At 44.4% G+C, this 27009-nt stretch overlaps 1 protein-coding gene across 9 annotated transcripts in view; it reads left to right on the top strand.

Annotated features, from left to right (window-relative positions):
* Positions 1 to 27009, top strand: part of SLC8A1 (solute carrier family 8 member A1) — a 287090-nt gene that overhangs the window by 183209 nt on the left and 76872 nt on the right. The window lies entirely within an intron of this gene.

Raw genomic sequence — 27009 nt, 5'->3', positions numbered from 1 at the left:
TTGTGCCAAAGCCCTCAAGGAAAACTGTAAAATATGCATTGTTTCCCACTAAGTCGTCAGCTAAAGTCCACTGAAATCATACGAACATAAGAAGAGCCTGCTGGATCAGGCCAGTGGCTCGCCAACAGGTTGAAGTTAGTCATGTCCATTGATTTGAGTGGGTCTCCTCTGAGTAAGGCTTAGCTGGATGCAACCCATTGTCATGACAAAAGCTGGGTGCACACCGTTTAGCATTCTGTTTTCTATAGCTAATGTTTGACAGTGGGGATGGGCAAATAGGTCTCTTTCTGGCTTGTTTCAGCATTGTTCTATAAGTCCATTCCATGCCAATTCTGCATTCATAAAGTAATAGAATCATAGAATTGTACAGTTGGAAGGGACCACGGCAGGCATCTAGTCCAACCCCTGCAATGCAGGAATCTTTTGACCGATGTGGGGCTCAAATCCATGACCTTGAGTCTCATGCTCTGCCAACTATGCCATCCCAAAGGGCTGTTGGTGTCTGTTAGCCACAATGGCTATTCATCTGCTATTATTGTTCTTATTAATTTCCACAGAGGTTCACACTTAAATACATGTTTTTAAATGTATTCTCTATCAGAATACACACCCCTAAACCTGTTTTCTCTCAAAATACATACTCCTAAAATGTGTTTTCTCTTAAGTATGATATATTTGAAACCAGGAACTGTGTTGAAAACACTTCAGAAGTGTAAAAGCCATTCGATAAATGGGGCTCTGGGGCACACGTTAGTCCAGGAATTGCAGATCAGATCAGTTCCTGTTGGAACTGACAAAGATCAAATTCCTCCAGCCTCCCTTCCTTGTCAGTACCAGAGCAAAGAAATGTCTCACCCTGTAAGAGTGTCTTTTCACTTCACAAAGCTGATGGTGTGTAGTCTGCCAGATTTCCTCTTAGATTTTGGTGTAGGTTTTTTCCCCTTCTCCGTTTTTAGTGAGGAGGCTTATGAAAGAAATAGGTTTGGTTTGGTTTTAATCACCATTTGCACCCCGATCCATCTCTGGTTTCACAAAAGGACATTTTTACACATGATCGGTTGTGCAAAAATGTGGATGGGAATTCTCAATTGAATGCACGTTCCAGGAGTCTGTGCATTGAATGCAGCGTAGATGGACAGCAGCCACACTCAGGGGTGTACGCTGTGTACATTGTTGAAATGTGCGTCTGATTTATGCCAATGGTTCCTGATCACCTTCTATGGACCAGAGTCTACTAATTGCTTTGCCAGTGCTGGATTCCTCGTCTTACTGTTCTTTTTTTAAAAGAAAAAAGAAAAAACATTGCACTTTGATCGCAGCGTAACCTTAATTAATGTCGTTAAACAAATAAACACCTACAGCAATCTTCAGGTCAAACAGCGAGGGGTGAGATATAAAGTGGGGTGGGAACCAGAAAGCTGTGAGCAGAAGGCATGACTTTGCAACGTCAAAGGAAGCGACCATTTTAGGCATAGCCGATAGGTGCACGGTCGTCCGCACATGCATTGCGCCGAATTCAGAAGTGACACAAAAACATCACAAAAAGGGGTGGAGTGGGGTGTTTGCAGGCTTTTCCAATGGTGTTTCAAATACAGTGGTACCTCGGGTTAAGTACTTAATTAGTTCCAGAGGTGCGTTCTTAACCTGAAACTGTTCTTAACCTGAAGCACCACTTTAGCTAATGGGGCCTCCCACTGCTGCCGCACCGCCGGAGCACGATTTCTGTTCTCATCCTGAAGCAAAGTTCTTAACCCGAGGTACTATTTCTGGGTGAGCGGAGTCTGTAACCTGAAGTGTATGTAACCTGAAGCGTATGTAACCCGAGGTACCACTGTATACACTATGTCACTCAAACACGCGGTGCCTTGCAACATAACCCCCATGTAAATTGGGAGTTGCCTGCCCTTAGTGGTAGACGCTCTGTGTTGGGCATGGCCAAAAATGCCAGGAATGGTCAGCTCCTTCCTTTGGAGAATGCCAAGGGCTCGTTCAGGGCTGGCTCCAGATTTAAGGCACCTCTGGGCAAAGTGCCCGCTAGTGAGCCCCCTTCTCTGCGGGAAGAAACGCAACCCACCCTAAATAAACCATGTTGCAAGAGGGGCTTCCGTGTTCTGGCTCCATGTGGCCTTCATTAGGCACACTGGCCATACAGCTTCCTGCAGGGTGCGTTGATTCAAATAAAGGCCGGTTCAGTTATCGAGAAAAGGAAATCCAGAGCAGATTTAAACCACTAATTTAAATCAGCTTTCCCCTTTTGCAATTCGCAAACATTTCCTGAACAAGCATGCTTGCTTATTAGTTGCCAAGACATTTGAGGCATATTAGTTTTCAACTGAATCAAGCCTTTTTTAATATTACCTAGGAGTGCGCTCCAAAACCTCTTTTCGCGCAGCCCACACGCCTTGGCATTACAGGAATATAATTGCTTAGAGTCAAAAGGGCAGTTGTAAAATTAGTGGCGGTTTGTTTTTGCTCCTTCCATACACGTGCGAGGACACAGGAAGAAAGCCACTTATTTGAGGATTAAGGCCAGGATCCAGGAAAGTCGTAAAACATGTTCTGTAATGCTAAGAGGTAGTTAGGCTTGTCCCCCCCCCCTTCAAAAGCAGCCCTCAAATACTACATGACAAAGTGCTTTTGAAACTGAGAGGAGTTCCATAAGCAGTTTTTTATATCTTGCTGTGGGGCAGGGGAGCACGCCAGTTAAAGGAGGGGGGCTAAAATTGCTCTGGCATAGCATAAGCCCCCCTGAATCCCCTTCCACAGCTTTTATGGATTCCAGCTCAATGTACACATCAGCGGCTTGAAGCACCGCCGTTTCCCTGCAGCTGCATTTCAAGTTGTTTTAATAGAATCATTGAATTGTACGAGTTGGAAGGGACCCCCAAGGGTTATCTAGTCCAAGCCCCCACGATGTTGGAATCTAAACTAAAGCATCCATGACAGATGGCCATCTAACCTCTGCTTAAAATTCTCCAAGGAAGGAGAGTCCACAACCTCCCAAGGAGGAGTGTTCCAATGTCGAACAGCTCTTACTATCAGAAAGTTTAGTTGGAATCTCCTTTCTTGTAACTTGAAGCCATTGGTTTGAATCCTAACCCTCCCGAGCAGGAGAAAATAAGCTGGCTCCATCTGCTTTCTTACCTTGATGTCCACACCAGAGAAGGTGTGCACACCAAAGGATGTATTCGCCCAGTGATTTGTTTCCCTGCACAAAACTCCAATTTACTTACATTAGTGAGTAAGCCCCATTGAGCACAGTGGGACTTACTATTCTGTTACGTTAACGTAATTTTTATTTTTTTTAAGATTTTAAGATTTAAATTGAAGGAATCTAATTTAAAATGCAAAATCTGATATTAAGCAAAAAATCAAAATAATAAATATTAAATCAGTTTTTTTTATCAGCTCTGGTTTTCTTTGGGCATTGATATTGATGCAGATGGAAGCTGTGTAGTACAGAGAATCAGATACACAGAATCTGTGTGTCAGAGTGTGAAGGCGAAAGGCACATTCATAGAAGAAAGGAGGGCTATTGCTGCATGTACCAAGATTGAGAACAGTATTCTTCAAGCATGGCTTTCCAGATGTTAGCGGACAACAATTCCCATCACTCCTAAGTATTGATTAAGCTGCCTGGGAATGGTGGGAACTGTAGTCTGGCAACATCTGGAGACCTAAGATTGAAGAACGCTGCCTTAGGGAAGGATTCCCAGAACGTCAACAAGAAGGGAACTGGCTGTTTGATCACCATTAGTCATGCTGCTAAAGTTTGGAACTGAATAAGTCCGCCTCTATCCATCACCCTCTGTTGATTGTCAGTAAAAGAGATGTAGCAGTTAGTCTTGTAGGTTATGGTCACTGGCCAATCAAGGCTGTGCCTGTAAGGCAGCCTTTGCCAACCTTGTGCCCTCCAGATGTCACTGGACTGCAACTCCCATCAGCCGCAAAGGAAGAGTGAAAGCTCAGTGGCAGAGAATCTGCCTTGCAGGCAGAAGATCTCCAGTTCAACTCCTGGCATCTCCAGGTTAGGCTGGAAGAGAACACCAACTTGGGATAAAGACAGGGCATGAATGCAGAAAGGAAGGAAGGAAATGAATGGCCCTGCAGAGGGACAAGTGTAAGGCAGCCTGCTCTGTTCCTCTGTGTCCCCACCCAGCACTGGAGATGATGAGAGCATCATAGCCAAGATTTCTGCATTGCAGGGGGTTGGACTAGATGACCCTTGGGTCCCTTCCAGCTCTAAGAGTCTATGATCGTTTGGAGGGCATCAGGTTGTCCAAGGCTACTTTAAGGGGTGAAGGGAAAGCTTTTGTTCCTCCTTTAGCAGACCCCACTGCACACTGAGAATCAGTGATTTAGACACCTAATTTAAACATGATGACTGTGCTTCTGCTGACAACCAGCCTAGCTCTGGGCACGCTGGCTCAAGATTTCAGAAGGGCAATGCGCTTTTGAGCTGGAGTAGGGAAGACTTTTAATCTATTTAATTGAAGGCTTCCCCATCCCAGCAGGCTCTTTGATTTAATTATACCTGGCGAAATGGTTTTATGCAGTACGTCACTAGTCAATTGCGGTTTGAATAATATGACACTTTAATCAAGGAATTGACTAAGCAGCCATTGGGGCATGTGATTAATTCTCTTACCCTTGCAGTGGATAACTGCACACTCTGAGGACAAATAAGATTTAGATACAGCTGAGCACATGAGTTCCCAGGGACTGTGTCATGGGAAGGAACCGTGCATAAGCATCACACATGTGCGTGCATGAATCCCAGCCTCTGATCCAGAAGGAGAAGTTCAGACCAAATGCTTGGGTTTCTGGAATGACTACTGTTGTTTTAACACTGATTTTTGCTATTTAATATGGTATGTTGCCTGTATCTTATTTGCATTCCGTTGACCTTGTATGCAATCCAAGCCACCTTGTTTACAGTTGTGTAGGGTATACAAGAATTAATAAACAGGGCATTTTATATCTATATGACAGAAAAGGGGTGGAAAACAGGAATGAGTTCTGCAAGGGAGTAGAATATTCTTTCCTCTCTGAGGCTTTCCTAATGTTCAGGGGGTTGTATACGAAGCTGCTCATACGCAGAGTAGACCTCCTGAAATTAATGGGCTTGACTAACTTAGACCCCTCAATTTCAATAGGTCTATTTGAAGTAAGTTGGATTTGGACGTGAGAATGCAAGTTGGTCCCTGAGTATCATTTTCTTCTCAGCTAGAAAGGTGGAGATGTCCCGTCCCCACCCCACCCCCCACCCCATTTCCACCTAACCTATTTTGCGTGTTGTCTAAAGCAGTTTTGTACTTGCACCATTTGTAGCCCTCCTTACCATCTGGAAACTGCACCACAGACTGGTAGAAAGCTCTGAGGTTTAGCCCACTCCCCCATTGTGATGTCATCATGTCAGACAAGCATGAGTATGGCTTTGGAGATCTTGGTGGCTCTTTGGTGAAATGCTGTAGCAGATAACACGTAGTTCAAATATGGCATGTGGCTAACATCCAGCTTCCAAGCGACCAGTGGCTCGTCTGGTTTATCATGTGGAAAAGCCAAATCTCCAAAGAAGAAAGGAAAGACCGGAGGGGGGGGGAGAGAGAGATAAGGGTTGAGGAGAGGCATAAGTGTAAACCTGGGCCCTACAGGTGTTGCTGGACTACAACTCCCATCATGCCTTGCCATCAACCATACTATGTACTATGAGATCCTTACATTTTCATACCCTGTATTTCCTCCAGTGAGTTCAGGGTGGCACACATGGTTCCTCATGCTATCCTCAGAACTCTGTGGAGATAGGTTAGGGTGAGAGAGGGTGGTCGATCAAGGTCACCCATTAGACTTGAATACAGGTGTCCCTCTTGTTTGATGACATGGCTGTCATATGTTGAGGTAATGGGTTGCTGATTTGTGTGCATCACAGTGGCGATAGGGAATAGGAGTCTCCTTTTAAAGAGTTTGGCTGGCAAGGCTGTTGTCAAGGCAACCTCCACAAGAAACATGGGTTCTAGCCTCAGAGGGGCTTCATCTCCTGGTGTCTCTGTTTTAATCAAAACATAACATACTGCTTTGGAATATTTAGACCGTGTCCATTCATTTTGGTGGAGAAAAATAAGAGATAAAGAGGATTCACGGCAACCAGTGATGGTTTTGGGGTTGTTGTTTTTTAACATTTACAGCATTAATTATGTAGATAATAACAGATGGTGTAACATGTAAGTTTCACACATTTGTTCTCGCTTTGTGGTTTAATTTTATTTATTTATTTTAGCAGTAAAGCCATCTGAAAATGTGCGACTATATGCAGCAGTTATCCACATCGTTTCCGTCCGTCCGCCCCCCCCAAAAAAAGACAGAACGAACCTATGTTCCTCTCCATCTTTGGCCTGTGCTCAGACTACAAAATGTGTTACTCTTGATGGCAAGCTCCGTGCATTGAGTCTGAACGATGATGGCATACCGAGAGATGTTCTGAAGGCAGGAACACACACATTGCAGCAAATGCAAAGTTGTCCTTGTTTGCTGCATTAATATCAATGCAAAAACTGAATAAGATTTGCAGGAGAGAACTGGCAGTAGGGCAAAGTGCTTCACCTTTCCCCATCCACCACTTTCTTCCCACAACTCCTCCAAGCAGTGCTGTTTTTCTAGTAAAAGAGCTGCTGGAACTCACTTCCCTTGTTCTCTTATAATGGCAATGACACCCACCTGAGAGGTGCCGGAACTCAGTTCTGGCGAGTTCTGCCTGAGAAAAAAAGCTCAGCCTCCAAGCTTATTTTACTCACCTGCCCCCCTTCCAGGTGATCTTTGAGATTGGAAATAATCTCAACCTGGCTGAGAAATTGTGGTGGGCAGGGATTACTGTACAGGAAAAGGGTTAAGCACACACACACACAAAACCAATTGTCTCCCACAAATTCCCCTGCATTTCCATTACCTGGAAAACACATTTACCCTAAGTAACATGTAGTTCAACCCACAACAGCTGATCCTTTCTTTAGAATTCCTTTTGATGAAACTGAGAGACCTGCAGTTATGTGCCATTAAAAATGGGAGCTGTGCTCCTTTTACGTGTCTCATTTACTCATTGCCTGCACAGGATTTTCACTGGGACCCAGATGTGCTAGGTCAGTGGACCCAGTCCAGAAAGCCACATGGCAGCAGTTCGGAACTCTGTTCTGATTCCTCAACCTGCACATCCTCCCAGCAGACTGGGGTAAACGGCTGACTCAACAGCACAGGGCGGCAGGCAGAGCAGATGCCTTTGCACGAAAAACATCAGTGCAATGTGATAGCTCCGTTCTTGTGGTATAAAAGCAGTGTCTACCCACCCCTGCCCCCTAAATTCCCATCCTGGTGTCTTCCAGACGTTTTGGACTACAAGTCCCATTAGACTTAGCCAGCACAGCTAATGGTGAGGAATTATGGGAGTTGTAGTCCAAGCCACCTGGAGGGCACCATGTTGGTTGGTGGATGGCTTCACCCTTCCTTTCAAAAGCAGAGCACTTATAGAAACTCTGGTAATTAGTGTTGCCTAAAGAACTAAATAAATAACCTATATGAATATATATAAAATCTCATTTAACTCCACCACAAAGGATGCACCCAAATAAATAAATAAAATCTCATTCCCCCCACTCAGGCTTAGCTGCTCCTACTGATGGTCCTTATGGTCATGTGACAAGAAATCCCAGCTTTATTATAGGCAGGTGTGGGAAACCTTTGACCCTCCAGATGTTGCTGAACTATAACTCCCATTAGCCCCAGCCAGCTTGGCCAATGGTAAGGGATGGTGGGAGTTATAGTTCAGCAACATGTGGAGGGCCACAGGTTCCCCACACCTGTTGTAGGCATTCCACACAACCCAGCTCCTTCATAGTAGCTGCTTTTATTGTGTAGCAAAATGTGGCCTGTAAACTGGCAAACTCTGCTTGGCAACGGAAAGTGAGCTGCGTAAGCGCTTGGCTTTTCCCGATCATTTCAACCACCTGAATTTCTGACCCAGATTGTTACCATCTTAAAATTCAAAGTAGGGAAACTGCATTGTTTGCATTACATTGGAGAGAAATAGCATGCAAATAAGCACAAATCCCTCTAGCTTTGGACGATAGCTGAAAGTAGAATTGATTTCATTCCATCGCAGGAATCATCTGGGATATGTGCTGCTTCTTGAATCCACCTGTGAGTTTAGTGCGTAGTTTGAAATGTAAAGGTCAGTGGAGAAATAGCTGTACCTGGAGCATAAACAACTCCCGAGAAAATTCGTGTCAACTGAGGAGATGGTTCTTAAAAGGCAAGAATATTAAGTGCTTGGGAAGGATGCAATTACAGTTTTCAAAATAAGCAAAGGAAGCTATAAGGAAGATGGAGAACAACTAAATATAGTCCTCTCCGGCTAGCCAGCTACAAAAGTGCCCAACCACTTCCATGGCTACATTTTCTCTCAGCAACTAAAGATATGCTCTTGTACAGCTGCAGTTCATTTCAAATGAAGGTTGTGTGCAAGAGAAATGCAGGGTTATTAACATAACAGAAACTACCATGGTAATTGCACACAGCAATGGACAAGGAGAGGCAGTCTGGGGGTCACAGTGAACACAATAAACAATATTGTCTTCGTTTTATATATTAAACACAGCTAACCCAACCATTTAAAAATCGACACAGTGCCGGCCCTTCTATTAGATAGAGTGAGGTGGCTGCCTCAGGTGGCAGGTGATGGGGAGTGGTGGTGAGGTATTGTACTACACAGTCTAACCTGCCCCACCTCCTATGTTAGCCTGCTGCTCATTGGTGCAATGGAGGATCCTGCCCCACCACGAGTGTTGAAATAAGATTAAACTGCTAGGTCAGTCCGCATCTGTACAGTGGTACCTCTGGTTAAGAACTTAATTCGTTCCGGAGGGCCGTTCTTAACCTGAAACTGTTCTTAACCCGAGGTACCACTTTAGCTAATGGGGACTCCCACTGCCACTGTGCCGCCACCATGAGATTTTTGTTCTCATCCTGAAGCGAAGTTCTTAACCCGAGGTACTATTTCTGGGTTAGCGGAGTCTGTAACCTGAAGCGTTTGTAACCCGAGGTACCACTGTATATGGAATACAGTGGAGTAGGGGAAATAACCTTTTCCTTCACCTCAGGTAGCAAAATGCCTTGAACAGGCTCTAAATAAAGAATAATCCAAGACCAAACCATTGTTGGCTATGTAGCAATGGTGTCAGCTTAATTGTTGCCGGTTGAATAGAAGCTTCTTGTCATCATTCATTTCAGTCTGTCAGTTCTACTTTTTCCTCTTCTTTCTGAAGCCTTGTCTATCCATTTGCTTCCTTCAAGCCTCACTTTAGAGTCTTCAGGTTGTCAGCAACTGGCTTTTTAAATTCCTTTGCTCTTTCCCACCCTTCTACACTCCTCCTTCCACTGACCCACAATTCCATAACATCGCAGGAGCAGGCATTACACTGTCCTTGCACTGCAGTGATGCATTTTTACACAGGAGACTCTTAAAACGGAGGGAAAGCAGCTCTCAAGAGGCCTTGGGAAACACCACAGGGGAAAACTCCGCATGTGAAGTCAGGAAACTTTGAGGACATTTAAGGAGAAGGGAGCAGGGTTTGACTCCAGAATATCCGTTCTTCTCTGCGCAAAACATCTGCTCCGTTGAGCAGGGTGGGAGTCCTTTTTTTAAAAAAAACACAGAAAAATCCCTGAACATCTCGTATAAACAGATGGAAATGTAATCCCATTTTAGGTCATCCCTCCTGTTTATAAATGGAAATGAGTAGATGCCTCTGATGGCTAACTGATAAGAATTACAAAAAAATATTCTCTGCCCTCAAGAAACTTTGATACCCGAAGAAGCAAGAGCTGCAGAGCTGAATGGCTTATTTATGTGCCATGCAGCAGGAATATAATCAGGCCAACTTAAAAATTCTAGAGCCCCTTTCATCTCAGAGGAGCTCAGAGCAGTTCTGGCAGTTGAGCAGACCGATTGCTAAGAACAATAATTTATCTGGCACTTATTGCACACTCTGAATGCCTTCGCATTATCTCATGGGGAGGGGGGAGAGGGGGCATGATGTTGACAGAACAGTGTTTCACCTGAAGTGCCCCAGAGAGATTGTGGCTGGGGTACAATTTTAATTCGTAGCTTACCGTTCCTATCCACTTACACTAAGCCAGCTCTCAACACCCGTATACTAATGACAGCTGCATGTCTCCCTAAGGACCTAGTTCTCACAAACAGCTAAAGAAATGGCAAGCCCGTTTTTGGAGTACATCGTAATTGAATGCTCCGTAAAAACAAAATAAAAGGGGGAGTGATCTGGTGCTATCCCAACAGGAAAGGATATTTGTTGCTGTTTAGTCATGTCCGACTCTTCGTGACCCCATGGACCAGAGCTCGCCAGGCACTCCTGTCTTCCACAGGAAAGGATATACCCCCAAGCAAATGTAGCCCTTGACAGGCAAAAGATTGCCTCTGCAGCTCAGTTGAGAGAGCATGAGACTCTAAATCTCAGGGTCATGAGTTCGAACAACCATATCGGGGGGGGGGGGAATTCCTGCATTGCAGAGGGTTGGACTAGATGACCCTCGTGTTCCCTTCCAACTCTATGATTAAAGGCTCACCAGGGGCAGAGCTGACTCATAGTCTCCATTATGCAGCATGTGCCAGTTCCCATTGACAATGGGGCATGCTGTTTGTTCCTGATTCGCCTCCCCATAGGGTTGGGCTCTTCATTTCAGCCAGCAGGTAGCAAGCAGGCCTGCTGCTTTAGCAAGCATTTCATCCTTTACAAAGCGCTGCCCCAGGCAGCTGCCTAAGGAACGTCCAGTTTTGCTCGAAGGCAAAATTAAGTTTTGATCCACAGGCCCCTTACTTTCTTTGGCCAAAGCCTTGAGCACGGAGCACGGGTGGTCGTTTCCTGCCTGCAGAGAGCACTGGTGCACCTGCCTCATTATTATCTGCCCTGCCTTAAGAAAAGATCCTTTCCCTGCTCTTCCTGGGCATGCCAGGGTTTGAAATGGCGGCTTTCGCATGCAAACCAGATGCTGTTCCCCTGAGCTACAGCCCTTCCTGTCGCTGTGCTGATGTTCAAAGTGCGGCACCACACAAGGGAGCCCTCTCAATGAAGTTGTCGGCATTACCACTACAGAGACTTTTCAGCCCGTGCTTTTCCCCCCGAGGGCTGGCTTTTATTGAAGAAACGGAAAGATCTGACAGTAAGCACAAAGCGCCCCTGTAGTTCCTCTCCAGCGGTTTCCCCACCAGCCACCACCACCGCTTTCCAATAAGCGCACCTCTTTGTCCTCTTAGCAACGCAGTTGCCTTCCAGCATCTGTCAACAGAGGACAGCGGCAAATCCCAAGTCACCTGCCAGAAGACAGATAATGCCCGTCCCAGAGTTCACTTGGCGGGTTCCTCAGGCTCTGCAGAGAGAGCCCCCTCTCTCCCCAGCCTCCACAAAGTGACGTGCAGCTCAGAGCAGCAGGCAAACTAGCAGACCTCCATAGTAAAACGCCTTGTGTGAATGCTACCTATATGGAGAGGCAGCCTTGCACCTCCCCCTCCCTCCCACCCATCATTTCCTTTGGTACTTGTTGCTCAAAATAAAGGACAACCACCTGCCAATAATTAATGAATGAGCCCTGCAGTCATTCCAGATCTGCCCACCCACCGCTTAGCCTCTTACATGACTTGCTTATAATATGTCAACAGCAGATGCTCGGTGCTTTCTCCTGTGCGATGGTTGCACAACTCACTGTTTATCCACTGTGTGCAATGCTGCCGTGATGAATCCTGGAAGATGGCATCAGCGCTTCCCAGCAGGGAGCTCAGTGCACTGGTGCCCCAGTGGCCGTTTGACAGACAGGTGAATCCCCGCAAGTAAGAGTGCTGTGAAGAGGAATGAAGCAAGAAGTGATTTCTGAGGTTTAGGGGGTTTAGGAGATCCAAACGGACCACCGTGGATGCACGATTTTGCAGACAGAGAAAACCCACTTCTTTATCACAGGCTCTCTAATGCCAGCCTGTGCCAAGGAGTCAATTCTGGCCTGTTCCAATACAGTGGTACCTCAGGTTACAGATGCTTCAGGTTACAGACTCCACTAACCCAGAAATAGTGCCTCGGGTTAAGAATTTTGCTTCAGGGTGAGAATAGAATTTGGGGCGCGGCAGCAGCAGGAGGCCCTATTAGCTAAAGTGGTGCTTCAGGTTAAGAACAGTTTCAGGTTAAGAATGGACCTCCAGAACGAATTAAGTTCTTAACCTGAGGTACCACTGTACAAAAGTATAGGGAAAAGAAGAGGAAGAAAAGTGACACATTTCTTGTTTTTTGTAAAGTTGCCGGAGCAGTGATGATATAAGAATGTAAGATAATGCTGGATCAGATCCAAAGTTCATTTCATCCAGTATGTTGCCTGCAGCAGTGACCTCCAGGTGTTTCTAGGAAACTCCCAAATAGGGCAGGAGGAGGCATTTATAACCCACCATATGACAAAAATACAACAAGGTGGCTTACACAAGTCAACACACACAGGAACATAGGAAGCTGCTTTGCACAGAGTTGGACCCTTGACCCATCTAGCTCTCCATTCTCTGCAATGACTGGCAGTGACTCTCTGGGGTTTCAAACCAAGAGTCTTTTCCCCAACCATTACTGGAGATACCAAGGATTGCACTTGGGACCTTCTCCCTGGAAGGCAGATGCTCAGTCACCGAGCTATGGCCCATCCCCAAAGCACCACAGTGCAGAACAAGATAAAAATGCAACCTAAAATGAACACAAACAAGAAGGAAACCAGAACAGTACCAAAAAAAAAATCCATCAATTTTAGAAGCAGCAGATAATATGCACACACAGAAAAGATTGAGAGCCATAAGACTGCACTCACTTGACCTTCTCTGGCTCAGATTTCACCTGCCAGCCCAAGCCAGGATTCGTCCTTAACTCCCCTGGAAATAGACCTAAACATACACTGTTGTTTGACCCCCCCCCCCAGCATCTGGAGGTAGAAGTGGGACTAGCAACAAAAGGTTGAGGTGTATCTTCACCTTCCTAATGGGAATGCTCCTATTCTGGTTTCCAGCTTAGTTAGTAAATTTATGTTTGTGTACACATTCCGTGAATTGCTGTGCTTTACACGCCACTAACTGCTGCATCTGATTGAGCGGATGCTAGAATGCAAGAAGTATCTGCCATAAATTTCTTGGTCTTTAAGCAACTACAGTACTTTTGCTGCTGTATTTAGTGAAGTGGCAGAGCGATCCCAAAGGCCAACAGAAGGGCTACTGGAGTGTTTTCAGCAGCTGTCAGGGAGGGAGGCCTGCCAGCAGGATAGCACTCACACTGCCATGGTTCTCAAAGGTGTAGACATCTCATTGACTGACAGGGGACTTGGGGGTGCCATGGACCCACACGTTCCTAAGCCCCTTTGACACACCCTTAGAAAGGGCCAAAAGCTATGGAGTTGGTGGGAGAGGAAAAGCATTTAAAATTGAAGGGGACTAGATGACCCTCTGCAGTTCTGTGATTCCTCCATCACCCCATCTTTTATCTGGTGGCAGCTAGCAATTAGGGCTTTGGAACTTTTGCAAAACTGCTGCAGACTGAATCTCGCCTTGTCCCTTGTCATGGCCACCGTCTGACCTCTCCTTCTTCACCCTTAGAAGATCATCCTTTTATAAAGACACCGATGGTGGCGATGTAAAGGCAATCAATCAAGTTGACTACCAAGCTCTTTTCCTTGAGATTACCCACCCACGCCCAGATAGGACCAAATTGCAACAACTCCGCATTTATTAATTAAAAGAGCCTTTAAAATCTTATCATGAAATTCTGGGAGGAGGAAGGATGTGTGCGGGTGTACACACCCACAAAAATACAGTGCAAATTCCCAGTCCAGAAATTAAGGGAAAGTGAAACCGATAAACTGAAATGTGATAAAAGAGTGTAGTCTTATCTGGTACGCTTTCTACTGCTGCAATTTAAAATAAAAATATGTTGTCTCCATTGGAGGATAGAGTTCTGTTAGAACTCTCAGTTCACTACAGCTCAGTGTTCAGATTTTCCTCAAAAGAATGCGATAAATTACTGAACACAAAATGCTCAGGAACAAGCTTAGCTCTCAAGCACAGTATGTGTTGCGTCCCCCTCTAGTGGCTGAACTGCGGGTGCAAAACCTACTAACTTCAGATTTGGTGAAAGATACTGCAGACATTGGAGACGCAGGGGAAAGAGTCACCCATTTTTGAATCACGACTTTTAAAATCATATTGTTTCTCATTGCAGTTAGGAATTTTTTGCCATGAGGGTGAGAACTGGTAAAAATCATGGGGCCCAATCCATCTCCTCCTACAAGTATAGAGCTGCATGCATGAGAGAAGATTCCTCTATAATACCAGTCCCAGGCCAGTTCTCAGTCTGTGTGTGCATAATGACAGTACACTATGACATGCTCAGCACTTCCATGTTGAGATCCACCTGTGCCATTCACCTTAGTATCATCCTTCTTCCCATCCCCGGTGTTCAGAATCTAAGCAGACAGCATATAGCCTTTGGAAGCAGGAAGACCATGCAGTGCCAACTGAAATTCTCTGGACCTACTCTGTGCTCTAAATAGTATTCCATATGTGCAGTTGGCCAGATAAATTGGCCCTCCACCCTGATGGTCAGGTTCATCATAAAAGTTGGCACCAGTAAGGGCTCCTTATCTTTGGCCACATCCACTGCATGTAAATCTCTCACTTGCTCACTCACTCTCTGCATCAAAACTTAGTTGATTTTGCTGGCTTCAAATCCCCAGTCAGCTATGAGGCCCCTCTCACATGGCTACAGTGCTCTGTTTTTAATGTTTGATGCTTTATTATGCTTTATGTATTCTGTAAGCTGCCCAGAGTGGCTGGGGAAACCTAGCCAGATGGGCGGGGTATAAATAATAAAATTGTTGTTGTTGTTGTACCAAAGATCCCATGGACAAACCTTTCGTCGCAGCTTAGTAAGGCCCAGGATGAACTCCACTCAGCCTCGGACCCAGACTTAAAAGAGACAAGCAGGGGCAGGCACAGTTTGGCAAGCCTGCTGGAGGAGCAGGCTGTCAGGATGGGACTTCATGGAGGAGCAGAGGGTAACTTGCCAAAGGCCCTCTCAAACCTGGTAGTGGGTCTAAAATTCAAATTAGTTGGACTAACCAGTTACTTGAAGCTGTTTGGTGGAGGGCTGATAACACCAGCCAATCGTAAGAACATTAGAAGAGCCTTCTGGATGATGCCAATGGCCCATCTAGTCCAGCATCCTGTTCTCACAGTGGCCAACTAGATGCCTACAGGAAGCCCAAAAGCAGGAACTGAACATAACAGCAACTGGTTTATAGAGGCATATTGCCTCCAGCTGTGGAGGTAGAAAATAACCATTGTGGCTAGTTACCCATTCCTAGTTTGGAAACAAAACCTGACTTAGCAACAAAACCTCAGTCTTGTGTGGTTTGTGGGAGATACGTTAAAGAGACTTGGGTGTGATAATCATTTTGAACTATTACAATGCTCTTACAATCAACGTTAATCCAAAACTGAATAGTAAAGAATAAGGCCTTCTTATTCATTGTCAAATATTTGGTTTCATCTGGCAGTGATTTGTGAAGCTGCATTTGCTGCTGTTGATGATAAAACGGCATTTACCTTGCCAGCAGGTATCCAATTAAACTGATTGTGAATCTTGAAATGTTCTCAGATTTGAGCATGTAACGTGCTTGTTTTAAAGACAGCCCTTCTGGGAAGCAAACATGTTTTCTAATTCTGCTGGCCATTATTCATTACTTGCCAGTTGCTTGATTTTTTTCCCCAATTACCCACTCAGTCTGTAGGAGCAGTACCACATGACGCAGCGAGCAGAGAAAGAGAGTAATTTGAGTAACAACACAAATTCATTTAAATGCATAACTATTCTTCTCCATGACTATTCTTCTCAATAGCTTCTCCATGGCTTTTTTAAAAAGCCCTCCACAAAGGACTTGCTTATAAGTGGCTTGCAAATATAAAAGCAAATAAAAGAACAAAAGTGATCTGACCACTAAAACAAAAATTATTAGCAAAAGCAACAAAAACAACAACACAACAAGCAGCACAACAGCACACAGTGCTGGAGGCGATGGTGATGATTGAGAGTGCAAGAATAATCCTGATGCAAAACACAATAACAATATATTACATAATATATCATACCAAATATAAACTCGTTGTTTCCTGTGAACACTGACATTCAGTTTTTAGCATATCATGTTAAAGCAAAAAGAGGTTGTAGAGAGGTCCAAAAAGCCCTCTCCAAACAGAGTGAACGGGAAGCAAAATGGCAAATGCAATTAAGTGCAAATATCACTACCCACAGACGAGTATATATGATTACCCACAGAAGCACCACACCTGTGCCCTGAACATTGAGCCTGAACCCAGAAACCGGGGGTCATCATTGGAATTGGAGACCTCAATATTGAAACCAAGCCACACACTACCAGGGAAGCAGCGTCCTTGCTTGCACTGGCTTCATCTGCCAGATCCGCTCACCACTGCGAGCAGCATGTGTGGCAAAGGGCAATGGAGAGATGCCAGGGGCCCGTCCCTTTAAGAAACTCCATCCTCTCCCAACAAGAGGGTGGAGTCTGGCAGAGATAGTCAGGCTGCAGAATAAGAGCTGAGTCAGCAACCAGCCCCTGTCTGAACAAGCTGTCCCTTTTCTTGGACCTGTCCAAGGTCCTGAACCTTTCCGGCCACTCTTTCTTTCTGATCTGTGAGAGGATATAAGCTGCTGAAGTGGGAATACTCTGCCCCAAGCCCCCGCTTGGCCACCTTCCTCCAGACTCCACCATAACTGGTCTTACGCCAGGCTTGGGCATACACAGGCCAAATTAGCTTGCCAGGTGACAACCTAAAACAGCCAACCTGGTGTCCTTTTGAATTACAATTCCAATCAGCCCCAGCCAACATGGTTGCTTACATCTCTAAGTACACCGGAAGAGTCTCCTGACTATTCTTCACCAAGAGGCAGATAGCACTAAGGGGAGCAATGGGCAGTCGAAGAAACGGCTGCCTCATATTTAAGTGTGCCGGATGACTGACAGGTAAAATCTAGATTCACAACACTGTGGCCTGGTCACCCCTAGATCAAATTAAAAATGACATACCAGGAGCTATCACAACAAAGTGGAGAACTTTGTCAAGGACTCCATACAGTGATTTCTCTCTGCATTGCTCTGAAGTAAATAATATACAACTGTGGAAGAAATTGAAGAATGAGTTCAGAAATAAGCACTGAAAGAGCTGAAGCAGGGCCTGCGGAGAGCGCTAATGATCTTTTGGCTATTTGTCGTTGCAGGATGTTGCAAGGTCTCTTTTCGTACTGTGCAGTGTTCAACAGCTTTGATTAAGGCTTTTAATAACCTAATTTCTGGCCATTTCTCAAGGCCCAATTTTTGTCTTTCTCGCTTGATTGCTCTGCAGCTATCACAAGGGATTTGCTGAGCTATTTGTCTTCTGTTGTGGGCACACAGCATGGCACTGAGTGGCTTCAATTGTAGTTTTTTTCTGATTGTTCCTTTCAAATTATGTGTCATAAGAATCTTTCTTAGAGCAGTGATTTGAATACATGAGTTCCTTAAGGGCTCTCTTTCAGCTCCAAATCACTCTGCGTATGGGATAGAACCCTGTAGAGCTCCAAGGGGCGACAGCTTGATCTCTGTGGGGAAGAGCTTTCAGAAAGGTTAAGAAATTATCAGAGTTGTATGTTGCTGGCACCAAAGGCAGCTCAGCCAAAATTGCAAAGGGGAGGGGGGCATTGCCATAGAGATATAATCATGAGAAGGCTTTCTGGTGAAGATCTTAATGGTAGGGGGAATGTGTGGGGAGAAAGGGGATCCATTAGACATAATGGCAGCAGGTACACCTCTGTCCGCCTCAAACATTAGAAAGTGCAGGCTCCAGAATCTGATTCTGGGAGTAAGAGGGGGGATGTGAACAGCAAGTACTAAACCTTCCCATACCTGTGATTTACTTCCCAACAGCCTGCTCTTGCCACCCGCCACTCCCAATATGCTTTTCTCCCAGCCAGACTCCTCCATGAAGCTATAGCTTTGTACCAGAGTGTGGGGGTGCAATCAGAGACTACACATTGCATTCATCTCCTAAGGGAACCTCTCTAGGGTACTGAAGTACATCCTAATCAGTAGAAGCCAGCAAGTGGCTTCTACTGCTGGTGACTGGGACCCAATATTAGCGCTCTCCTGCAAGGCTGCCTGTAGTCTGCGGGTTGGTGGGCATCCAGCCCTTTAAAAAAGCCCACAAACTTTGACACTAATGCCTTATTCATCTACCACTATGTATCTAACCTTCTCTTTGGGGAAAATCCAGAAGGGCCTGCAACAAAATGTTGCAGTGTGGAGGAAGAATTTCTGTTCGGGGCTTCAGTCAACCAAGCAACTCCTCTTCCATGTTACTCCATTCCACCCCTCCTTCACCCAAATCTTCACTATTTCCCTCACAGTGGTTAGCTAGCAGTCCATGTGCTCTGAGCATGTCCAGTCCACTTGCAGTTGGGGATGGGGAGTCACCCTTGAATGTATTTATTTTAGTACGTCTGCAACATTGAGGCTCTCCAGATTCTTCTGATAAGCCCCTCTTGTGCGAGGGCAGTTCTGTTTTGGTTACATAAGCATTCACACCCAAAGAATAGACCCGCTATTGGTATTCATCAGGGTCTTAAAATTCCCCCACCACTTCAGGCCACTTGAATGGCCCATGTTGGGCCTGATAATGCCTGCAGGCCAGATGTTCCCAGATGTATATAGGATTGGAAAAGGTGATCACTCCACATTCAGGCGGAACTGCTATTTAAAGCCCTGTCTACCTGTCTTCTTACCTGAGCACAGCACTGGTGTGATTTGTCTTCCTCAGTTGATAATGCCTGCCGGAAGAATAACGGGGGCTGTTATTCACTGTTGTTATCTGGGTGGCGTTCGCTGCTTGTTCATCATGTGGCTGACACTGTCTCAGAGAATTAGAGGTGCTCAACAAGATTGCGCTTCAATTGGTCTGTTTATTCTTCATAGAGAAGTTCTAGGCTAAGTGGTTACGTGGTGTAGTACCTCTTCCTATCGTTAGTGAGGTGCTGTGGGATCCAATACCTTCAGAATCTAACGCTTATGACAAATGAAAAGTCATGGGATTGAAGCCCTTGTACCTGCTTGCTTGCATTTTTATGGAGATTTTCAGTGATACTATTTAATTTTACTCTTTTTTTTTGCAGAGTGATTCATATGTAAGGTGCATATGCCTCAGGTATACAAATATTCAAGTCCTAGAAATCAGACTTTTATGCTGAACTTTTAGCTGTAAAACATAAAAAAAAAACTGTGTACCACTGAGGTGCTAGGATGATTTAGAGCACACACTCTGCCCTTTGCCTCAAGGATGCCCCCACCTCCTGCAAAAATCAATAGAAGAAAGAAAGCATTAATAACCTCACTGTGAGAAAAGAAGTTACAGAGAACCAGACAGAGGGCCTTCTTGGTAGTGGTGCCCACCCTGTGGAACACCTTCCCATCAGATGTGAAGGAAATAAACAACTATCTGACTTTTAGAAGACATCTGAAGGCAGCCCTGTACAGAGAAGTTTTTAATGTTTGATGTTTTATTGTGTTTTTAATCTTTCGTTGGGAGCTGCCCAGAGTGGCAAGGGCAACCCAGTCAGATGAGTGGCGTGTAAATAATAAAATTGTTGTTGTTAGTATTAGTATGAAATACTTTTCCCTCACTCTTTCCCTGTCTCTCGTGCCCAGTTTCAGAGGATACTTCCTGGTTCATTAAACCACAGTTTCCCGTGGTGACTGAACTGAGAAACTGTAGTTTAGACTCTCCCTACTTAGCAGGCTTGCAAACGACAATTTGCTCTATAGCTTAGTCAAACTCGGCCCTCCAGATGTTTTGGGGCTACAACTCCCATCATCCCTAGCTAACAGAACCAGTGGTCAGCGATGATGGGAATTGTAGTCTCAAAACATCTGGAGGGTCGAGTTTGCCTATGCCTGGCTTAATGAATAAATTAATAGATTGAACTCATTTAATTAATGTGACTAAGGAAATCCATTTTTTTCTGTTTAAGTCCGGATTCCCTTGAGAGTAATTTGTTGGTAGCTTCCTGTATGTTGGTGGTAGGCGGGGGCAGAGCCCAAAGTGAACAGAGATGGAGTCCAAAGTCAGTGGAGTTTTGAAACCAGACCAAGAGCTTCATGAAAATAAGCCAATGGCAACAAGTTCTCCACCCTGGACGTGAAGTGTGGGAAGAGTGGAAGCTAGTTGTAAATGTCTGTGGCAGTTCATTCAACTTAATAAGACATAGTTATAATTGGGAGAAGGTTGAGAGGCTGCAGCCCACAGGGAGAAAACTCTCTCGATCTGCTCTTCACTATAAATCTAATAGGAGAAACTAGGTAGGTGCCCTCATGAGTGGAGGGGTGGGGAGTTTTCCATCAAGGGAAGTATTTGAACATAAACTTGGATAGCCATCTGCTGGGAATGCTGTAACTCTGGATTTCCTCTACTGAAGATGGACTTGGTGGTCTACAAAACTTTCTCCAATTCCATTATTCTACCCATTGCTCCTAAAGCCTGCATCACAAAGGTCTCCTGTACCTTTAATAGCTGTGTAGAGTAGGGAATTCTCTCAGCTGCAAATATAAGAAGCTCTGCTGAAACTATCAAATGGTAGAAGCTTCCTCCTTTCTTTGCCATCTAACCAGCCTAGCTTCGAGTAGACCCTTGGTTCCCTGCAGATTTCACTGGACTACAGCACCCATCATCCCTCACGATTGGACCATGCTGGCTGGGACTGATGGTAGTTGTAGTCCAGCAATATCTAGCAGGCCACAGATTGCCCTGTCCTTATTCTACAAGATGTGAGATGGGTGTAGACATGTGTCTCCTGATTTTGGCAAAAACTGCACATTTAATGGAACACATAGTTTTCTACGGAGCACTGAAGAGCGACCACTGAATAATACTTTCTTTCCTATGTTTTTGTTTTGCTGCTTCACCTCTCTGTATCATTGCTCTGTTTCCCCCCTAAAACTTAACTTTTCTTTGTTTCCTTGATACATATAAGGGGAGGGGGAGAGAAACTTTTTGTCTCCAAACGAAACCCCAAAAAATTGCACACGTGTGCATTTAACCACAGAACCTCATTTAACTTGAACTGAGAGCAATTGAAGAAAGTTGCCTCTCTCTGGGGATTAATTCCACTTGGTGCATTTTAGAGTGATTTTGTACATAATTGTTTTTATTGTTTCCTTGATCTAATTAATCAGTTTCCTCTCTACTTTATTTGGGTTTTACGCACAGCATAATAGAAGCTCTGCAATGGCTGCAAAACAGAAGCAGCCAATGGAAGAGTCCAAAGATGGAGGATCTGCAATAATTATGGACACAATATAATCATGGTGAAGCTGCTACAAAGCCCCATAATTTCAATTAAAATGGTTTATCCAATTATTATATTTCAACTCTTACAGTAAAAACATTTAAAAGAAAGTGATTAAAAATAGCAGCAAATAAAATCATAAAAAGCAGGGGGTAGAAAAAATAATAATAAAAAGTTTAGCAGATTTTTTAAAAGTCCTTAGGGTCCTTAGTTAAAGGCTGCAGAGGCAGAGCCAAGCAGAGGAGGTCTCAGAGGGAGGTAATTCCACACATGTGGGGCCACAACTGAAAAGGTTCTGTCTTTGTAGCCCATCAACCTAAGAACATAAAAAGCACCAACCATGTGTTCCATCACTGAATTATGACTCCCTTCTTTTCTGCCATGCCTCTTTTTACTAACAGTATATGGGACGCGGGTGGTGCTGTGGGTTAAAACCACAGAGCCTAGGACTTGCCGATCAGAAGGTCGGTGGTTCGAATCCCCGCGACGGGGTGGGCTCCCGTTGCTCAGTCCCTTCTCCTGCCAACCTAGCAGTTCAAAAGCACGTCAAAGTGCAAGTAGATAAATAGGTACCGCTCCAGCAGGAAGGTAAATGGCGTTTCCGTGCACTGATCTGGTTCGCCAGAAGCGGCTTAGTCATGCTTGCCACATGACCCGGAAGCTGTGCGCCGGCTCCCTCGGCCAATAAAGCAAGATGAGCGCTGCAACCCCAGAGTCGGTCACGACTGGACCTAATGGTCAGGGTCCCTTTACCTTTACCTTATGAATAATTTAAATAACAACAGCCAAGGCTTTTTTTTCAGTGGGAGCTCGCTGGTGCTCAGGTCTGGCACATCTCAGATGAGTGCCATTGCCATTCTAAGATAACATGGTGAATGGCATGGAGACAATGCTTTACCCCATTCTCCCCCATTCCTTAAAAAAAATAATCCACTAAAAACTGTTCATGAACATGTCTCTGAACATACACACCCTTCTATGCAGTTTTGCCCATTATGCACACTTTTGACAACACATTTCCCTAATCTTTGTATGCTAATACATGCATTTTTGTGCACCTCCCCCTAATGCAAACTTCTTTGCATAAATGCTTTGGTTGGAGAACTGCGTTGCAAAATGTGGAGAAGTGTGGATTTCAAAGGATAACCGTGTTTCAGTTCGCATTTTTGCACCTGCATCCTCCAGGTGTTGCCAAACTACAACTCCCATCAGCACCAGCCCAGCAACATCTGGAGGGCATCAGGTAGGCAAGGGCTTGTGTATTGTTTCATGAAGTGTTGATCCAGCTATATACAGGCAAAAGGAGGGCCAAAGCAAGGAATGGAAGGATCCCCACAAAAGCATTGGTTTTCTGTAGCTTAAGGCACTCAATGATCCGAACAGTTCTACAAAATGCCATCTGTTCTCTTGGTAAATGGCCACAGTCAGTCAGTCTGTCTGTCTGCTCACGTATGTGAGCATGTGGAGGACACATAACAGATTACGGTGCTGGAAAAGCATTTGTTGCAGCCTTTCATTAGCCATATACATACAGTGTGAGTTAATGAGGAAGGATGTCAATATTCTTTTAATGAGCTTGCCGTTCTTGCGGCAACAAGTTGAAATCCATGCGCCTGCAGAGACTAATAGCCCGGGGAACTGCACCATGTTAAACAGAGACTTTATTTATGTTCTTCAACCCCATATTTCCTCTTTGATGGCATCACTCTTCATGCAAACATCAATTGCTGCTATCTTCTCCCAGCAAGTAATTCACCTCTGAAGTTGGGAGAAGATGAAAACATTGACATGGTGGGGATGAGAGGAATGTGTTAGATTCCCCCCCCCCAAAAAAATAATAATATGCATATGCTAAATGAGGAACCAGCTGTGATCGTTTCTCGTATATAAATCTTTACCCTGCTTACCACAAGTTAGGCACTTCCTTGTCATCTGATGAAACTCAGCTGTTCTAGTCTGCCTAGTAACCATCAGTCCATACCTCAGTCTATCTTGCTTCAGGCATGGGCATTTGAATATTTTTGCTACTTTCTTTTTGTGACACATGGGGCTGAGACAAGACAGAGTTATGCAGAAAAGAGCAGCAGGGACAAGAAGGAGAGAGAAAAATTGTCTAGCACACAAGATCCTATTTCTCCACACTTAACCTTACAAATGATCTTGGCCACAATGGAAATAGATTTGCCTTTACATGTGAAAATCGTACAAAGCATAAATGTGGTTGTAAGCACAAAACAACAGTGTAAATAATACTCTAGTAGAACATGGCTAAGTGATCAGATTTGCACAACTTTTTAGGAAACATGATGTAGGTGTTGATAACTAAATTCTGCTTGGTAACAGTTTACAAGCAAATTGATTTCCCCAAAAGGTGGTCCTACATTTTCTTTTAAACATCTAGTAAGTTTGATATTACAGAGGTGGGAATTACCTCAAACTGTGTGCCTGTTCCTTTAGAAAGGCCCCACTTTGAGGCGGCACAGAACACATCATTTCTCTCTTCCTTGGTGCCTGAACTAAGTCTTTAGAGATTTACTTGGACTTATTATCAGTTTATCAAAGCTGCAATATAAGAACCTGGTGGGATTTGTAAAAAAAAAAAGGGGGGGGAACCAACTAAGGGGATTTGTGAAGGCATCCTTAATGGGATTTGGCCTCCAACATAATAAAAGGTGTCATTTTTAACATCTATCACCCCTTAGGTGATATTTTTAAACCTTGAGGATGAAATAGCTCTCTGTGGGATTTGTTCCCTGTGCTTTAAATATCACTTATTTCCTTCAGACTAGGTAATTGGTGTTAGTTTTATGGTGCTGTGGCCTAGAGCTAAGATGAGTGAGTCTGAAAGGATCCGTCCCCTTTCAGCATTTTGCTCATCCAAACAGAAACATGTCACAAAGCACTCAAGCGGTTTTCCACATTAACATTATTTTGTTTAGCTCTGTTTAAAGAGTCTCCGTGGAAACGGACAGTAGAGGCTGCCTTATATATATAATTGCTGCTTTGGTTCTCAATCCTATTCCTATCATTCTCTGTTAGCACCGATATGTTAAAGTTCAGAGCTAAATTTAACCCCCAGGGCATTATTTCTGCAACTGATGTTTTTCTGAACACACCATCACTGTGGACCTGTTCACACTTTATTTAATGCCTTTATTTAATGCCGATTGAAATACCCCCTTTAGATATATGTACAATTTGAAGAGTAGGAGGAATCTGCCCTTTTTGCTTTACAACCACTCACATCATGTGGGCAGTTACAGATTTTTCTGGGCCTCTCTTTCCTCCCTGTATTGCTACCTTTGCTCTCAAAGGCCCGGCTAATCAGGCCTCAGCAGGGGTGGGTTTATCACATCTTGATGCCTAAACCTCTCATCTCTTCCACAATATTTATTTATATTTTATCCAGAGTATTACAGTGAGTTAAAGTAAAAACAGAAAAAGAAAGAGTAGGGGAAGATAAAAAGAAATAGGATACATAAAAACATTTTTAAAGGCAGAGGAAACCAGCAATAACAAAATAACAAAAAAATATAATTAAGGTTACAGAAATATGTAGTATATATGTAAATGGATAAACTTAAGTTTTCCCTCAAATATACGTTGGTTCATGGGTCACTATGGTTCCAATAAACACGTTCCAAATATCATTAAATTTGTCCAAGCATAATCTTTGTCTGAAAGCGATCCTTTCATGGGTTGCAAGAGTTGTCATGTCATCTATCCATTAATGGGAGGGGGCCATATTTTTGTCCTTCCAATGTATTAATGTCAATATTTTTACAGTTGTAAGGCCACAGAGAATCTATTTATGTTGACCACTTGTCAAGCCTCATATGTTAAGTATATCGTTTAAGAAGATGTTATCTTCTGACATTTTAAACTTTTTCCCCCACAGTAATATTTATACATCGCAGTATTTTTTTTCCAAAAAATTGCAAACACCATAAAAACGTGTTTCAAAGAAGCATCTCTTCCATACTGAAGACCAAAGTGTCTCACTAGCCCATTTAATACTTCAACACTTCCTTCTTCCTGTCTTTTGTCGGCTGGAGTCACTGGCCCTGTTTGCACATCACAGTAAACTTTAGCTTTCCAGGACCACGTGAATGGGCTACCTTTCAGAGAGAAGCTCACCTCTGTGTGCTCCAGTGAGTTAAAAGGACTGGGGAGGAGCAAAGAGTCAGCACTTTCGTGCTAAGCCATAGTTTGGCTTACCACTTCATGCAAATACTGCCATTGCATTTCCATCTAAATACAGTAATTATTTCTAAATTTGTACCTATGCACATAAATCAGCCTATGCAAATTTTACACAAAGCGATTTCTCTCTTGTCCTCTTTTTTGTTGGTGCATAAATGACCACTTGGAAAAGATGCGGATGTAGCACTGAGCAGGCAAAGAGCCTGACTTAAGTCATGTTTTGAGTGCAGCTCAGGCAAGCTGCTACAATCCTAAACAGCCACTTTTCAGTCTTCCCTGGACAGGATTGTTATTTTTACACGAAGGCTTCTGCCGTGTGATTTAACTTGGGAAACTTTGATAAATAATCTGTAAACCTCCCACACAAACACACGTGTACAAGTCCCTCTCCTCTCTTGGCACCCTTTCATAAAAGAACCCATCACGGGAATGACACCCATTTCAGTAATAGAATGGTTGCCCGTGTTGGAGGGCTGTCGCCATGACAACTGTGACAGGTGCACAAAACAGGGTTAGCTTGTTTTTGCTGGAAAGGTTGCAGCCATTATTTTTTATAAGCACAACTCTTGGTGGAAACAGCGGCAAAGTGCATCCGTAGCTCCACATGGGACCAAAGTGGTCTTCCCAAAAGCAATTGTATGTCTTCGATGTGCATAGAATAGATGGGATCCCCAAACTGCAATCCCATGCTGCTTAAACCCCATTGCTCGAAGCCCTTTTTGTGCATTTGAAAGGTTTGGGGATAGAAATGTGAGTTTTGGTGTTGGTACTGGCCCTGCCCTCCCCTTGCCCTTTCCAATCCTTCCACAGTCTGAAGCTCTGAAGGAGGATTATCAGCATTCCCAGTCATGCAAGTGCCTCTAAGCCAGATGTCAGCAAACTTTTTCAGCAGGGGGCCGGTCCGCTGTCCTTCAGACCTTGTTGGGGGCTGGACTATATTTTGAAGGGGGGGGAGAATGAATTCCTATGCCCCACAAATAACCCAGAGATGCATTTACATTCTACTCATGTAAAAACACGCTGATTCCCAGACCATCCGTGGCCCGGATTTAGAAGGCAATTGGGCCAGATCCAGCCCCTGGGCCTTAGTTTGACTACCCATGCTCTAAGCACTTTAAGCTATGCACAGTTAGAAGCCCCCATCAATATATCCTGCTCAATGTGGGAAGGTTGCAGGGAGGAACAAGCATGCCTGGTGCACCCAGGGACATTTGGAGGTCAGCGTCATAGAATCATATAATTGTAGAATTGGAAGGGACCCTGAGGGTCATCCAGTCCACCCCCTGCAATGCAGGAATCTCAAGTAAAGCATCCATGGCAGGTGGCCAGCCAACCTCTGACT

This window comes from Podarcis muralis, chromosome 3 (assembly GCF_964188315.1).
Source record: "Podarcis muralis chromosome 3, rPodMur119.hap1.1, whole genome shotgun sequence".
Classification (NCBI taxonomy): Eukaryota; Metazoa; Chordata; class Lepidosauria; order Squamata; family Lacertidae; genus Podarcis; species Podarcis muralis.
The sequence above is the reverse complement of the archived record's forward strand: the minus strand, read 5'-3'. Positions and strand labels throughout refer to the sequence as shown.